The sequence below is a fragment of the Macaca nemestrina genome, chromosome 3 (genome assembly GCF_043159975.1).
Source record: "Macaca nemestrina isolate mMacNem1 chromosome 3, mMacNem.hap1, whole genome shotgun sequence".
NCBI lineage: Eukaryota > Metazoa > Chordata > Mammalia > Primates > Cercopithecidae > Macaca > Macaca nemestrina.
In genome coordinates, this window is record NC_092127.1 from 2,488,605 (window position 1) to 2,507,105 (window position 18,501).

The 18,501-nt window shown below is 36.9% G+C and overlaps 2 long non-coding RNA genes across 3 annotated transcripts in view; both read left to right on the plus strand.

Moving 5' to 3' along the window:
• Nucleotides 1-18,501, plus strand: part of LOC105466539 (uncharacterized) — a 146,074-nt gene that overhangs the window by 22,715 nt on the left and 104,858 nt on the right. The window lies entirely within an intron of this gene.
• LOC105466537 (uncharacterized) overlaps nt 5,247-18,501 on the plus strand; it is an 84,883-nt gene continuing 71,628 nt past the window's right edge. For both annotated transcript variants that reach the window (XR_978246.2, XR_978245.2), the window contains exon 1: nt 5,247-5,405. This is a non-coding gene — a long non-coding RNA (uncharacterized lncRNA). The remainder of the gene's footprint in view (nt 5,406-18,501) is intronic.

Consider the following 18,501-nt stretch of genomic DNA (forward strand, 5'->3'; position numbering starts at 1 on the left):
CGCACTTGTCCATTTACCAAAACAATTGGTCGAGGACTTTCCAAAGGTATGTTGCCAGCAAATTCCTTTGTGTAGCAGCAGCTCCTCCTCCTGAGGTGGGGGATAAAGGAGGGCCAGAAGCCACTACCTCTGTTAGGATGGTGACTCCTTTTCTTGTCTTTTGGTCCTTTGTCATGAGAAATTTAATGTGTTCAGGAAGCTACCACAACTTAGATTCAAGGGAAATGATGATGTGTTCGTGGCAGAAATGTTCTTCCTTTGGAAACCAAGATCTTTAAACCTACAGACCCCAGAGTTGCAGGAACAAGAAGCACAAATCCTCAAGTGGGTCATTGAGAATGTTGGTAACAGAGGCCACTCTTGACTTTGGTTGCTCATCTATGTATTCTGTTTATCGGGAACCCAGAGCCGGCGAACGCCCATTGATTCAGGATAGATGCTATGTCCTGTACTGTGGAGTATGTTGTGTAGAGGCTGCTGTCTCATTCTCACAGGGAAGCATGTCTGGGCCTACATCTCCATTGTGTTTCAACAGGTTATTTCAGCACTCCATCAGGTTGTGCGATAGAGTGGTGTGGCATGTGATAGGACCAGCAGATCCCGTCATTACGGACCCACTGATAGACCTGCTTGGTTTTAAGGTTTGTCTCTCAGCCTGACATAATTACAAGTGAAATTGCTGTTGTTGGATCTGACACTCTGTAAGCATTCAGATACGGTGTTGGCTGAAACCATGGGGGCAGAAAAAGCAAAATCATGTTCAGAATTTGTTTGTTACTGTCAAAATGAACCGCTGACCCTTGGAAGATGAAAGAAGTAGACTGTGGTGAACTTGCCACTTAGTGATGGGATGGTCTCCTCAAGAAATGATGCAATATTGGGGATGAAGATGACATCTTTGTTGCTGGCAAGTTTGCCGTTTGGCAGCAACCGGAGCTAGACCAGCTCTGATGAGTGGGAACCCACGCTGTTGGGCCCGAGCATAACCTAACATCTCTGACACTAAAGCTACCCCTTTCATGTGTTCATTTCAGCAGCACTGGAATGGCCAATGACAGAAGCTGGCTGACATCAAGTGGCTGAGTCATTCCGTCTACTTGGCTGTCTAGTGCTTCTTTCAAACTAGATGATTTCTGGCGGGTGTTAACCTGCAACTGAAAGATCTTCCCACATTGTGTCTTCTCCTGTAGTGTCATCGACACAACACTACTCCAGATATCCTTGACTATGATCTCCGAATTTCTCTCCCACTAGGCCTCTGATGATCTGTCTGTGCCATTCAGCACCCACACATCTGTGTATATTCCAAACTGAGGCTGAGGCTGCATCTCTTTTTACATGAATTAGATGACCAAGTGTAGTGCGTGAAGCCCTGCCATTAAGAGAATTCCCCCTCATAGCTGTCTTTGAAAGCTACACCTGAGTGAGTGAGGAGCCCAGCTTCCTCAACAGACATTGGAAACAGATTTCCCTGAGGAAAGGATTGTGACATCAAGAGAGGCAGCTCTCTCTACCAACAGGCAATTTCAAGAGACAGAGGTGACCATTGAGGACTGTCATAGCACTCGATGCAGCTGAGGGACTACATCCTCAAAGACTGAAAGGGGACCTGGGCAGAGGGCAGCAGCTGCTACAGTCTGTTTTATCTGTGGATAATCTAGGGATATGAATTGCTATTGCCTTATTATCTTAGAAGCTCAAGTTGAGGATGAATATGGAAATGCACTACAGAGGGAAATTGGAAGATCAAAAAATATTTAGTACCCTGTGAATTATTTGCATCCCTCCTCATTTCCTCATCATTCCTCCTTGAGTGTGCATTCCTCCTTGCATTTCTTACATTTAAATATATTTTTGGCTCTTTCTAAATATTTCCAATGGAGGTGACTGCCTAGCACAAAATTATGGAGAGAAACATAAAGAAGAGTAGTTAAAAGTAGGTATGAGACAAGGTGGGCAAGTCTAGCACTTAAGTAGTGAACAGCAGCATTTGTGGCATATTTAGAGTCTGGAGATTAGACGTAAGATAGCAACTGAATCATTATGCTACTGTAAATACAGTCACAGGTCTGTGGAGCATCTGTGTTCAAAACCCAGGATGGTGCTAAAGCTTCATATAGATCCATGAAACCTCTTTGGTTCCTAAGTTGACATTTAGGAAGTTCTGCCTGCAGTGAGTTACATAGTTCTGTAACAGCCTGGATGAGTTATTGCAGCTGCAGAAAAAACTTCTGTTAACAATCTGAGAGTAATTTATGCAGCAAATGAATCTGGCTGACTTTTATCAGAGCCCCAATCAAAATAGAAATCACAACTCTTGTTTTAAAAACCGAATGCTCTGTAATTTAAGAAATTGACATTATTTTATGTACATCTATATTAATCTTCTGAGTTTCAGTGCTCATTTTAAAGAAGATGATTATTATTGTAACACCTTTTAACAACATTTTTTGGCAAACAAAGTCGTTGAAGCTGAACATTGTTTAAGTGGAGCTATTAGATTTGTTTTTTCCAGCTTTATTGAGGTATAATTGACAAAATTGTATATATTTGAAATATATGATATAATGCATTGATATACTTATGTATTGTGAAATTCTTACCTCATAAAACTAACTACCATATCCATCAACTCACCTCATACCTATTTTTTCTGTGTGTTGTGAGATGGTTGTCAAAAGATGCAACCTTTAAGATAAATAAGTTTTGGATACCTAATGTATGGCATGTTGAATATAAATTAATAATAAGGTGTTGTATACTTGAAATTTGCTAAAAGAATAGATAGATCTGAAGTGTTTTTACCACAGACACAAAAATAGGAAAGAGGTGAGGTGATAAGTTTATTTAGTTATTCATTTTTATATTTCACATATGAGGTCATGCAATATTTATTTGTCTTTCTATGTCTGGCTTATTTAAATTAGCATGATGTCCTGGTTCATCCATTGTGTTGCAAATGGAAAGATTTCCCTCTTTTGTAAGACAAAATAATATTTCATTATATATATATGCTACATTTTCTTTATTCATTCATTTGTGATGGACAGTTAGATTGCTTCTGTATCTTAGCGATCATGAACAATGCTGCTATGACTACAAGAGTGCATAGATCTGTTTGAGACAATCATTGTGTTTCCTTTGGGTATATACCCAGAAGTGGGGTTGCTGAATCATATGGTAATTGCATTTTTAATTTTTTGAAAAACTTTCATACTGTTTTCCATAATGGCTGATTCAATTTAAATTCCCACCAACAGTATACAAGGAGTCCCTTTTCTCCATACCCTCACCAACACTTGCTATCTTTTGCCTTTTGATAATAACTGTCTTATTGAATGCTATGAGATATCTCATTGTTGTTTTAATTTGCATTTTCCTGAAGATTAGTAACACTGAGCATATATTTATATTCCTGTTGGCCATTTGCATGGCTGTTTTTGGAAAAATGTCTGTTCAGCTCCTTTGCCTACATTTTTATTGGGCTATTTGTTTTGTTTGCTATTGGGTTGTATATGTTCTATATAGAGTAGTCTCTACTTTTCTGGGGGATATATCTTTCAGTACCTATAGTGGATACATGAAACAGCAGATAGTACCAAACCCTTATCGAGGGAACCTGCCCCTGATAATTCACAGGGGTTCTTTTCTATTTTCCCTAAGTGTTGGCTCTTCTGAGAAATAAAGGGAAAGAGCACAAAAGAGAGAAATTTTAGAGCTGGGTGTCCGGGGGTGGCATCATATGTTGGCAGGTTCCGTGATGCCCCCTGAGCTGTAAAACCAGTAAGTTTTTATTAGCAATTTTCAAAAGGGAGGGAGTGCATGAATAGGGTGTGGGTCACAGAGATCATATGCTTCAAGGGCAACAAAAGATCACAAGGCAGAAGGTCAGGGCAAAACTAGAATCACTAATGAACTTCCATGTCCTGCTGTGCACGCATTGTCAGGGTTCAAGAGCAGAGAACCGGTCTGACTAGAATTCGTCAGGCTGGAATTTCCTAATCCTAGCAAGCCTGGGGGCGCTGCAGGAAACTAGGGCGTCTTTCATCCCTATCTACATCTGCATAAGGCAGACACCCCTAGAGTGGCCATTTCAGAGGCCCCGCCTTGGGAATGCATTCTTTTCCCAGGGCTGTTAATTATTAATATTCCTTACTTGGGAAATAATTCAACGATAGTTCTCTTACCCATTTTCGGTAATAAGAGAAATATGGCTCTGTCCTGCCCGGCCCACAGGCAGGCAGACTTCAAGGTTATCTCCTTTGTTCCCTGAAAATGGCTGTTATCGTGCTTTTAAGGTGCCCAGATTTGATATTGTTCAAACACACATGCTCTACAAACAATTTGTGCAGTTAATGCAATCATCACAGAGTCCTGAGGTGACACACATCCTCCGCTTATGAAGATGATGGGATTAAGAGATTAAAGTAAAGACAGGCATAGGAAATCACAAGAGTATTGATTGGGGAAGTGATAAGTGTCCATGAAATCTTCACAATTTATGTTCAGAGATTGCAGTAAAGACAGGCATAAGAAATTATAAAAGTATTAATTTGGGGAACTAATAAATGTCCATGAAATCTTCATAATTTATGTTCTTCCACCATGGCTTCAGCCGGGCCCTCCATTCGGAGTCCCTGACTTCCCGCAGCACCCTATATATGCTATGCTTTTTCCTCTATACGTACATACTTACCATACAAGTTGATTTATAAATTAGGGACAGTAAGAGATGAACAACAATAGCTAACAGTAAAGTAGAACAGTTATAACAATACACTGTCATTAAAATTATGTGAATTTGGTCTCTAAATTTTTTTTTTTTGACAGAGTCTCACTCTGTCATTCAAGCTGGAGGGCAGTGGCATGATCCGGGCTCATTGAAACCTCTGCTGGGTTCAAGTGATCCTCCCACCTTTGCCTCCTAAGTAGCTAGCATTACAGGCATGTGCCACAATGCCTGGCTAATTTTTGTGTTTTCCATAGAGACAGGGTTTTGCCATGTTGGCCAGGCTGGTCTAGAACTCCTGGGCTCAAGTGATCCACCCACCTCAGCCTCCCAAAGTGCTGGGATTACAAGTATGAGCCACCATGCCTGGCCCATATTTTATTGTACTGCACTCACCCTTCTTATGATGATGTGAGATGATAAAATGCCTGCCTAATGAGATGAAGTGAGGTAAATAATGCAGGCATTGTGATGTAGCATTAGGCTACTATTGACCTTCTGATGATATGTCAGAAAGAGGATCATCTGCTGTGGGTGTTGCTTATCTTCAAGCCATGATGATGTTACTGGTCAGATGTCAGGAGCAGGCCATGTGGATGATTAAAGGATGAATATCATATACGGTGTGGATATGTTGGACAAAATGATGATTCACATCCCAGACAGGATGGAGCAGGTCAGAGTGAGATTTCATCATGCTAATTTAAAACTTGTAAACTGTTTATTTTGAGAATTTTCCATTTAATATTTTCAGACTGCAGTTAACCATGGGTAACTGAAACCATGGAAAGTGAAACTGTGGATGGGGGTTGAGGGGCTACTGCATTTTTTGAATATGAACTCCTTATTAGATAATTGGTTTGCAAGTATTTTCCCCCATTCTGTAGGTCACGTTTTCATTTTCTGGATTGTTTTCTTTGCTGTGTAAACATGTTTTAGTGTTTTGTAGTACCATTTATTATTTTTGCTTTTGTTGCCTGAAACTTTTGGGTCATAACCAAAAAATATATATAGCCAGAACTAATATCAAAGAGTTTTTCCCTTGTATTTTCTATTAGAAGTTGAAGGGTTTGGGTCTTAAGTTTAATTATTTAGTCCATTTTGAGTTGATTTTTCTATATGGTGTAGGATAAGTGCCTAATTTCATTCTTTTGCATGTGGATGTCCAGTTTTCCTAACACCATTTATTGAAAACAGTGTATTTTCTCCATTGTTTTTTCTGGACATCTTTGTGGAAAATTAGTTGACCACATATGTGTGGATTTATTTCTAAGCTCTCTATTCTGCTCCATTGATCTATATGTCTAATTTTCATCCCAGTACCATACTGTTTTGATTACTATAGCTTTGTAACATAATTGGAAATCAGGAAGTGTAATACCCCCAGCTTTGTTCTTCTTGCCCAAGAGTGCTTTAGCTATTAGGGGTCTTTTGTGGTTCCATAAAAATTTTAGAATATTTTTTCTATTTCTGTGAAAAATGTCATTGAAATTCTGATGTGGATTGCAATGAGTCTATAAATTGCTTTGAATAGTGTAGACATTTTAATAATATCAATTTTTCCAAATCATGAACACAGAATATCTTTTTATTTATTTGCACCTTCTTCAATTTCCTTTATCAAAGTTTTATAGTTTTCAGTGTACAGATCTTTCACCTTCTTGTTTAAATTTATTTCCAAATATTTTATTTTTGATGCTATTCTAAATGGGATTTTAAAACATTTATTTTTCAAATAGTTTCAGTTAGTGTATAGAAATATTACTACTTTTTGTATGTTGCTTTTGTATCCTGAAACCTTAATGAAATTGTTTCTTAGTCCTAACAGTTTGTTTTGGTGGAGTCTTTAGGATTATCTATATATAGATCATATCATTTGCAACAGGAGACTATTTTACATCTTCCTTTCTAATTTAGATGGCTTTTTTTTTTTTCATCTTCTTGCCTAATTGCCCTAACTAGGCCTTCTAGTACTATGTTAAGTTGAAGTGGTGAGAGTGGACAACCTTGTTCTTGATTATAGAAGAAAAACTTCCCACCTTTTCACTCTTGAGTATATGGTTGTTTTGGAGCTTGTTACATATGACCTTTATTATGATGGGATACACTTCTTCTATATCCAATTTGTTGAGACCTTTTATCATGAAACAATGTTGAATTATGTTAAATACTTTTTCTGCATCTATAAGATAATCATATGATTTCTACGTTTCATATGGTTAGTGTGTATCACATTTATTGATTTTGGTATGTTAAACCATCCTTGCATCTCAGAGATAAATATCACTTGATAAAAGTATATGATGCTTTTAATGCTGTTAAATTTAGGTTGTTAACATTTTGTTAAGGATTTTTGCCTTTATATTCCTCAGGGATATTGGCCTGTAATTTCATATTTTTGTGTCTTTATCTGGCTTTGGTATTAGGGTAATATTAGCCTTATAAATTTAAAAATATTCTTTATCTTTCAATTTTTTGGATGAATTTGAAAATGACTGACATTAATTCTCCTTAAATGTTCTGTAGAATTCACTGTTGAACTCAATAGTGAGGTCTACCAAATAGTAAACTTTATTAGGTCCTGGGTTTTTCTTTGGTGAGAGATTTTTGATTATTGGTTAAATTTCCTTAAGTCATTATTAGTCTGTCCAAGTTTTCTATTTCTTCATGATTCAGTGTTGGTAGGTGGTGTTTCTAGAAATTCACCCGAATTCATCTAGCTTATTAAATTTGTTGGCATATAATGGTTCATAAGTCTCTTTCCACAATTTGTGTCTTTGTGATGTCATTTAAAGGCCTCCTCTTTAATGTGTACTTTTATTTATTTGGGTCTTCTCTCTTTCTTTCTTAGTTAATTTAAATACAAGTTTGTCAATGTTTTTATTTTTTCAAAAAATTTTTTTTCTTGATCCTTTACATTTTTTTTTCTTTTTTTGAGACAGAGTTTCTCTCTTGTTGCCCAGGCTGGAGTGCAATGGTGCAATCCCGGCTCACCACAACTTCTGCCTTCTGGGTTCAAGCAGTTCTCCTGCCTCAGCCTCCTGAGTAACTGGGATTACAGGCATGTGCCACTCGCCTGGCTAATTTTGTATTTTTAGTAGAGATGGGGTTTCTCCATGTTGGTCAGGCTGTTCACAAACTCCTGACCTCAGGTGATCCATCCGCCTCAGCCTCCCAAAGTGCTGGGATTACAGGCGTGAGCCACTGCACCGAGCCATGATCTTTTACGTTGTTTTTTAAGTATCTATTTATTTCTGCTCTGACCTTTATTATTTCTTTTCTTCTGCTGATTTTAAGTATAGATTGTTCTTTCTTTTCTAGTTTCTTAAGGTGTAAAGTTGGGTTATTTATTTGAAATGTTTCTTTCTTCTTAATATAGGTGTTTATTACTGTAACTTCCCTGTACTGATTATGCTGCATCCCATAACTTTTGGTATGTTTTACTTTTATATTTATTTGTTTTACAATCTTTTTATTTCTCTTTTGATGTCTTCTTTGATTCATTGGTTGTTTAGGAGTGTGTTGTTTAATTTCCACATATTTATAAATGTTTAGTTTTTCTCTTATTGTTGATTTCTAGTTTCACATCATGTGGTTGGAACAATTTTTTTTACCTGTGCTATGGCCTATTTTTTTTTTTTTTTTTGCCTCAACTATGATCTGTCCTGGAGGATGTTTAATGTGCACTTGAAAAAAATGTGTATTTAGTTACTGTTGGATGGAATGTTCTGCATATGTCTGTTAGGACAATTGGTCTGAATGTAGTTCAAATCCAATGTTTGTTTATTAATTTTCTTTCTGGAAAGTATGTTCATTGTTGTAAGTGAAGGTATTGAATTTACCTACTATTTGTTGTAGTGTTGTGTATTTCTCCATTTAGTTCTGGTAATATTTATGTTATATATGTAACATATGCCTCAATGTTGGGGGTGTATGTATTTACAATTGTTATATACTCTGGATTTGTTGATTCTTTTGTCTGTCTATAATGACCTTCTTTGTCTCTTGTGGCAGTTTTGGACTTATAGTCTGTATTGTCTGATGTAAGTATAGCAACCTCTTCATTGTTTTGGTTTCCATTTCCATTTCCATCCCTTCACTTTCAACCTATAAATGCCATTAAAGTTGAGGTGAGTCTCTTATAGGCAGCATACAGTTTGGGGTGTGTGTGTGTGTGTGTGTGTGTGTGTGCATGTGTGCACATTTGTTTATTTTTATCCACTCTATGTCTTCTGATTGAATAATTTAATCCATTTATATTTAAAGTAAATATTGATAGGCATGGAATTACTATTTTCATTTTTCAATTTTATCTGGCTCTTTTGTAGTTCTTTTGCTTCTTTCTTCCTCTCTTGCACACTTCCTTTGTCACTGATTTTCTGTAGTGATATGTGATAATTCCTTACTCTTTATCTTATCTGTATCTACTATAGGTTTTTCCTGTGCAATTACCATGAGGCTAACACAAAAAACATTAGAGTTACCTGACTTCAAACTGTACTACAAGACTACAGTAACCAAAACAGCATGGTACTGGTACCAAAACAGAGATATAGACCAATGGAACAGAACAGAGCCCTCAGAAATAATACCACACATTTACAGCCATCTGATCTTTGACAAACCTGAGAAAAACAAGAAATGGGGAAAGGATTCCCTATTTAATAAATGGTGCTGGGAAAATTGGCTAGCCATAAGTAGAAAGCTGAAACTGGATCCTTTCCTTACTCCTTATATGAAAATTAATTCAAGATGGATTAGAGACTTAAATGTTAGACCTAATACCATAAAAACCTTAGAAGAAAACCTAGGTAATATCATTCAGGACATAGGCATGGGCAAAGACTTAATGTCTGAAACACCAAAAGCAATAGCAACAAAAGCCAAAATTGACAAATGGGATCTAATTAAACTAAAGAGTTTCTGCACAGCAAAAGAAACTACCATCAGAGTAAACAGGCAACCTACAGAATGGGAGAAAATTTTTGCAGTCTACTCATCTGACAAAGGGCTAATATCCAGAACCTACAAAGAACTCAAACAAATTTACAAGATAAAAACAAGCAACCCCATCAAAAGTGGGCAAAGGACATGAACAGACATTTCTCAAAAGAAGACATTCATACAGCCAACAGACACATGAAAAAATGCTCATCATCACTGGCCATCAGAGAAATGCAAATCAAAACCACAATGAGATACCATCTCACACCAGTTAGAATGGCAATCATTAAAAAGTCAGGAAACAACAGGTGCTGGACAGGATGTGGAGAAATAGGAACACTTTTACACTGTTGGTGGGATTGTAAACTAGTTCAACCATTGTGGAAAACAGTATGGCGATTCCTCAAGGATCTAGAACTAGAAATACCATATGACCCAGCCATCCCATTACTGGGTCTATACCCAAAGGATTATAAACCATGCTGCTATAAAGACACATGCAAACCTATGTTTATTGCGGCACTATTCACAATAGCGAAGACTTGGAATCAACCCAAATGTCCATCAGTGATAGACTCGATTAAGAAAAGGTGGCACATATACACCATGGAATACTATGCAGCCATAAAAAAGGATGAGTTTGTGTCCTTTGTAGGGACATGGATGCAGCTGGAAACCATCATTCTCAGCAAACTATCGCAAGAATGGAAAACCAAACACCGCATGTTCTCACTCATAGGAGGGAATTGAACAATGAGATCACTTGGACTCTGGAAGGGGAACATCACATACCAGGGCCTATTATGGGAAGGGAAGGGGAGGGATGGCATTGGGAGTTATACCTGATGTAAATGATGAGTTGATGGGTGCTGATGAGTTGATGGGTGCAGCACACCAACATGGCACAAGTATACATATGTAACAAACTTGCACGTTGTGCACATGTACCCTAGAACTTAAAGCATAATGATTAAAAAAAACCAGTCTATTTTATACTAATAACAAGTTAACCTTAATCACATACAAAAACTCTGCTCTTTCTTTCCTCCACTCCCCCAAACATATTTTGTTTCTCAATCTCGCAGTTCACATATTTTTACTATGTATGTTTGTTGAGAAATGTAACTGTAGTTTTAAAAAATACTTTTGTCTTTTAACTGTTATACCAGAGTTAAGAGTGATTTATCTATCACTATTACAGTATTTGAATATTTTGAATTTGACTATATATTTGTTTTTACTAATGATTTTTATATTTTCATATATTTTCATCTTACTAAAGTCTTTTCATTTCAGCATGGAAAACTTTCTTGTAAGGCAAGTCTTGTGGTAACAAACTCCCTCATTTGTTTTTTGTTTGTTTGTTTGTTTTTTGATCTGGGAAATTCTTTATCTCTTCTTCATTTCTTAAGGACAGATTGGCTCAGTAAAGTATTCTTGTTTGGTAGTTTTTTTCTTATTATTTTAGTACTTAGGATTTATCAGCCTATTCTTCAGGCCTGAAAAGTTTCTGCTAAGAAATCATCTGTAGTCTAATGAAATTTCCTCTGTATGTGAAGAGTCTCTTTTCTCTTGATGCTTTTAAAATCTCTCTTTCTTTGATATTTAAAAATTTTATTATAATGTGCCTCAGTGGAGACCTCTTTGAATTAACGTTGTTTGGGAAATTTTGAGCTTAATGTATCCTTATGTATATATATTTCCTCAGATTTCAGGAATTTTCAGCCATTATTTCTTTAAATATTATTTCTTTTTCTCTCTCTTCTCCTTACATTATCATAATGTGTAAATTGGGCTGCTTGATGGTATCTCATAAATCCTATAGACTTTCCACACTCATTTTCCCTCTTTTTTTCTTTTTGTTCCTTTAACTGGGTAATTTCAGATTACCTGTCTTTGAGCTTGCAATTTTTTTTTTCTGCTTCATCAAGTCAGCTTTGTCACTGTTGTATTTTTTTTCATTTCATTCATTGTGTTCTTCAGCTTCAGAATTTGTTTTGTTGTTTTTAAAATTGTTTGTATCTATTTACCCCATTTTATTCATGTATTGTTTTCTTGATATCATTGAGTCTGCTTGTAGCTTGAGTTTCTTAAGACATTTAGTTTGAAATCTTTCTGTGACAATTTGCAGATCTCCATTATGGAAGACTGGCTACTGGAAATTATGGTTTTCCTTTGGTAGTGTCATGTTTTCTTGATGTTTTCTGCTTTTCTTGTCTTACATTGATGTCTGCATATTTGCTGGGACAGTCACCTATTCCAGAATTTACAGGCTAGTTTCTGTGAGGAAAGTCCTTTACCTATAGGTGGGTATGAGGGTACTGATGGGTGAGATGCAGCAATTCCACCTCCAGTGAAGGTACAAAAGCATAGTCTCTGTACTTTTCCATAAGTTGACGATTGCAAGGGTCCTCAGTGGCCAAGGCTGCAGATTTCCACAGTGGTGGTGAGGGTTGTCAGGTTAATTGTTGGTGAAGGTTGCTGGGAGCCCTCCTGATATCTTGTTCTCCCGTGTGGGAAGTCGTGGCCAAGGGGATCCCTCTTGGTGTTGGGTTTGGTTCGTGGTTATGTTCATGGTGGCTGTGGCAGAGATGCAGGCACCCCAGCTCCAGTGTTGGTCTCAATGTGCAATGAATAGATGCTTATGGAACAGCTGGAAAGCCAGGGTCTGAAACAAAGGCATGTGGATACCTATAGTTTCTGTACAGTCCAGGGCATGGGTGCTTCTAAAGCAGTAGTGGCTCTTGTGTTGCAGGCACTGGCACATGTAGAGCTGTTATGGAACTAAGGTCCAGAACGTGGGTTTGTGTGGAACAACCGTTGCTCTAAGGTCTGTGATGCAGATGTGACTTCTATAGCAGTGACTCTAAGGGTTCAATGCCTGGAAGGTTACAGAATGGCTGCAGAGCTAGGATCCAAAGCATGAGCTTGTGGAGTTATTATTATTATTTTTTGACAATACAATTGACTCAAAAGATACCACTGTCCTTTCAGGAATCCCTAATTTCATAGGCAATTTATGTGAACAACACTAATGAGCCTTCAAAGTTCCTTAGTCTAAACTATTCAACAGTGTTTTTACCCTAAAGGAATCATTTTGGTAAAGTACGTAACACTAATCTATTTATAATAATAAAAGTGTCAGGAAACCTTTAACTAAAATGTAAAGGCAGTAAGTCTAAAATAACACAATTAATAAGAGGATTTTTCCCTCACACTATAAGATATGTAACAATTCTTACAATGTTCATTTTAATATTTAGTAACACTATCTAATAGTACTTTTTTCTTTTAAAGTCAGAAAAGTATTTTAATAGTATTTTTAAGTACCATCTTTTTCTTTGTATGTTACTAAAAACTACTGTCATGCAAATTCTAGTAATGAAAACAACTTAAGCTTCAAGTATTTCCTACCAGAAGAGCCTCAGGCACAGATGGACTTTTTTATCTAGTTAACACCATATCCCATGTCATCATCTGATTAAGTAAGGGTGCATTTCCATTAACAAGGCACTATCCTTCAGGAAATATCCATAACTTGTATTGAACTACGAAAAGACTGAAATTACTGTGACACAGCTCCCTTCAGTTTTTTTGAAAGTATTTTTTCTTGATAATAGGCAATTGTGTGGGCCTCCTGAGAATAACACTGGGTTAGTGGGAAATGATGGGTGAAGAAGATTTCAGTAAAAATTTGAGCAAATACTCCTATTTGATTTCCAGATAGTTTAATATTTAGGAATATTCTGTGATTTTTGAGACACACTTTCAGAGTAAAAAATAAATAATGACTAAAACCAAAAAACAGAGAGATAATATACAAAATTATTTTGTGCTAGGATGATAAAAATTATTAACATGATTGTACATATCAGTGAACACTCTTTCTTACATAATATATTAAATGTATAAAATATAAATTTAACAACTGAAATTATGTGTGTATTATTTGGTAATCTTTTTTGTCTATTATATATTATTAAATGCATATCAATAGATACATTTCTAAAATATGATTTTATAATAATAAGTAGCCTACCAACCGAAAAAAGCCCAGGACCATATGGATTCACAGCTGAATTCTACCAGATGTACAAAGAAGAACTGGTACCATTCCTGCTAAAACTGTTACAAAAAACTGAGGAAGAAAGACTCCTCCCCAACTTACTCTGTGAGGCTAGCATCATCCTGATAGCAAAGCCTGGCAGAGACAAAACAAAAAAAGAAAACTTTAGGCCAAAATTCTTGATGAATGTTGATGCAGAAAGTCTCAATAAAATACTTACAAACCAAATCCAGCAGCACATCAAAAAACTAATTTGTCACAATCAAGTAGGTGTTATCCCTGGGATGCAAGGTTGGTTCAACATACACATAAACAGAACTAAAGACAAACACCACCTGATTATTTCAGTAAGCATAAGAAAGGCTTTTGATAAAATTGAACATCCATTCATATTAAAAACTCTCAATAAACTAGGCATTAAAGGAACATAGCTCAAAATAATAAGAGCCATCTATGACAAACCCAAAGCCAACAGCCTGCTGAATGGGTAGAAGCTGGAGGCATTACCCTTAAAAACCAGCACAAGACAAAGATACTCTCTCTTACCAATCCTATTCAACATAGTATTGGAAGTCCTGGCCAGAGCAATCAGGCAAGAGAAAGAAATAAAGGTCATCCAAATAAGAAGAGAGGAAGCAAAAATATCCCTGTTTGCAGATAACATGATTCTATACCTAGAAATCCCCATAGTCTCAGTCCAAATGCTCCTTCAGCTGATAAGCAACTTTAGTAAAGTTTTAGCATACAAAATCAATGTACAAAACTCACTAGCATTTCTATACACCAACAACAGCCAAGGTGAGAGCCAAATCAGGAATTGCAGTTCCATTTACCATATCCACAGAAAACTAGGAATGCAGCTAACCTGGGAAGTGAAAGATCTCTACAAGGAGAATTACAAAACACAGATCAAAAAAATCAAAGATGACACAAATAAATGAAAAAAATACTCTATGCTCATGGGCAGAATAAATATTAACATGGCTGCACTACCCAAATCTATTTACAGATTAAATGCTATTCCTGTCAAACTACCAATGAACTGGAAACTTCACAGAAACAGAAAAAATCTATTTTAAAATTAATATGGAACCAAAATAGAGCCTGGATAGCCAAGGCAATTCTAAGCAAAAAGAAGAAAGCTGTAGGAATCATGTTGCCCCACTTTACACTACAGAGCTATAGTAACCCAAATGGTATGATACTAGTACAAAAACAGACACATAGACCAATGGAACAGAATAGAGAACCCAGAAATAAGGTCACACACCAACTATCTGATCTTTGACAAAGCTGAAAAAAGCAAGCAATGGAGAAAAATTCCCTGTTTAATAAATGGTGCTGGGATAACTGGTTAGCAATATGCAGAAGATTGAAATTGGACCCCTTCCCTATACCTTATACAAAAATCAACTTAAGATGATTGAAGACTTAAATGTAAAACCCCAAACTGTCAAAACTCTGAAAGACAACCAACCAAAACCATTCTGGCAAAGGTTTCATGACAAAGACACCGAAAGCAATCACAGCAAAAGCAAAAATTGACAGATGGGATCTAATTAAACTTAAGATCTGCACAGAAAAACTATCAATGAAGTAAACAGCCTGCAGCATGGGAGAAAATATTTGCAAACTATGCATCTGGTGAAGACCTAATATTCATAATCTATAAGAAACCTAAACAAATTTACAAGAAAAAAAATCCCATCAAAAGTGGGCAAAGGACATGAACAGACACTTTTCAAAAGAAGACATACATGCAGCCAAAAAGCATATGAAACAAAACTCAATATCACTGATCATTAGAGAAATACAATTTCAAACAACAATGTGATACAATCTCACACCACTCAGAATGGCTATTGTTAAAAGTAAAAAAATAACAGATGCTGTTGAGGTTGTGGAGAAAAAGGAATACTTTTATACTGTTGGTGGGAATGTAAATTAGTTCAACCATTGTGGAAAGCAGTGAGGCACTTCCTCAAAGAGCTAAAAACAGAACAACCATTCGACCCAGCAATATCTCTATTGGGTATATACCTAAATGAATATAAATTATTCTACCATAAAGATACATGCATGTGTATGTTCATTGCAGCACTATTCACAATAGCAAAGATATGGAATCAATGGCAGATTGAATAAGCAAAGTGGTACATATACACTATGGAATACTATGCAGTCACAAAAGGGAACGCCATCATGTCCTTCGCTGAAACATGGATGGAGCTGGAGGCCACTATCCCTAGCAAACTAATGCAGAAACAGAAAACCAAATGCCACATGTTCTCACAAGTGGGCATTAGATGATGAGAATACACAGACAAGAGGGGAACAACATACACTGGGGCCTACTTGAGGGTGAAGAGAGGGAGGAGGGAGAGGATTAAGAAAAATAACTATTGGCTACTAGGCTTAGTACCTGGGCAATTAAATTATCTGTATACCAAACTCCTGTGTCATGAGTTTACCTATGTAATAAACCTTCAATATACCCCTCAACCTAAAATAAAGTTTGTTTAAAAGAAAATACATATAACACTGAAAAGTATGACTTAATGTCTAAATTATAGCTTATTATATAAATATACCATAAGTTCATAAATCAATTCTCTATTATTGATCATTTAGGTCACTCACAATTTTTACTGTTATAAAAACTCAAGGTAATTAAATATAATGCTAATTTTTATGCTTTGCCAGTATAAATTCCCAGAATTAGAATTGCTGTATGCACATTTTAAGGCTTTTGATAATTTTTAAGTTCTTCACTGTTCTTAAGCATATATCTAATAAATTTTGGTTGCATTCCTGGAATAACAGAAGAAATTAATTATGTAAACACAAATCTGACATTTCTAGGGTTAATTTCCTTCCCTTGGAAGTGCTCCTTCTCGGCTGGGCACGGTGGCTCATGCCTGTAATTCCAGCACTTTGTGAGGCTGAGGTGGGCGGATCACAAGGTCAAGAGATTGAGACCATCCTGGCCAACATGGTGAAACCCTATCTCTACTAAAAATACAAAAATTAGCTGGGTGTGGTGGCATGCGCCTGTAGTCCCAGCTACTCAGAAGGCTGAGGCAGGAGAATAGTTTGAACCTGGGAGGCAGAGGTTGCAGTGAGCCGAGATTGCACCACTGCGCTCCAGCCTAGCAACAGAGCAAGACTCTGTCAAACAAAAAGAAAAAAAAAAAGAAAGTGCTCTGAACATTTCATTCATTGATAAAAGCTGTTCATTCAATGACTCCATCATCTGTGTGTTGAATTCCTGTTACTTTCAAAGTGCCTGATAAGTACTGGGGATACAGCAGTAAGATTTTTAAATAGAGTCACAACCCTCACAGAGCTAGCTTACAGGCCAATGTAGAATATAAGTAAATAAACAAGAATTGCAATAAATAGTGTTTCTAAATATATAGTCAGAGATGTTGCCCCAGATATGTATCGGAATCACCCATGAGGTTATTTCAACTCTATTATCCACCTTTAAAGAAAGTATGGGACCCCAGTCAAGAAACTCAACGATAGTAAATTAGTTAGTGAAAGTTTTCTAAGTATTAAAAAATAAAAATATAACCTGTGTTAAGCATCGCTACAAAATAATATTTCAGTACTATGTTTGATATGATCAAGAAATTAAAGTACATAAAAGAGACACCTAGATCAGTTTTGAGGTCCTAAAGATTGCATCTCAGAAGAAATGATATCTAAGGTGACATATGAAAAATAAAGATGAGTGGAAGTTGGTTAAAAATGAACACGAGAGGCAGGGAGAGGGGACTGTCCACAGTATTCCGGGCAGAATTAACAGCAAATATAAATGCCGAAAGGGAGAAATAGCATACCATAAAAAAGAAATGTAATTTAGAATTATGGGACTGTTGCATTTAAAGGTGTTTTGGTCGGGTAGAAATGAGGTTAGAAAAGTAAATGGGGATAATAACATGAAGGAATTTATAAACAATTTACCTAGATTTACTTAAAAGCTTTGGGAATGTATTGATTCAAGCAAGGGAACGGCACAATCAGATTAGAATTTTACAAAGATCCCTTGGATCCAGTGTGGAAAGTAGATTGGAGCAGGGCCAAGTTAGAAACAGGGAGGTAAATTGCAAAGAGGCTACAAGAGATGACAGTAGCATGCCATACAGCGACGCCAGTAGCAGAGAAGGGCAGGGGCTGGTGTTTCTAGTGATGACATTGACAAAGCTATGTGATTTCCAGGATGGGGAGTGTGGGATGGGAAAGAGCAAAGGGAGAGCCCTAGAAATCTGGTTTGAGCAGCTGGGAAACCAGATGCCTCTCACCGAGAAAAACATTTGCAGAGAAGCCAGTGGAGAGAAGTCCAGAGACACTCAAGTTGAACAAGTTGCCATGAGATTCCTGTGAGGTAAATGATGGAGAGCTTGAATAAGCAGTTGAGTCTGAAGTTTAGAAAAGAAATGGGTGGAGATGGAGATGGGGTGTTGGAATTATTGTTGTTGTTATTATTATTATCATTGTTTTTTTGAGAAGGAGTCTCTCTCCGTCACCCAGGCTAGAATGCAGTGGTGTGATCTCAGCTCACTGCAACCTCTGCCTCCTGGGTTGAAGTGATTCTCCTGCCTCAGCCTCCCAAGTAGCTGGGATTACAGGCACCCGCCACTGCACTCAGCTAATTATTGTATTTGTTAGTAGAGATGGGGTTTTGCCATCTTGGCCAGGCTGGTCTCGAACTCCTGACCTCGTGATCCACCCACCTCGGCCTCCCAAAGTGCTGGGA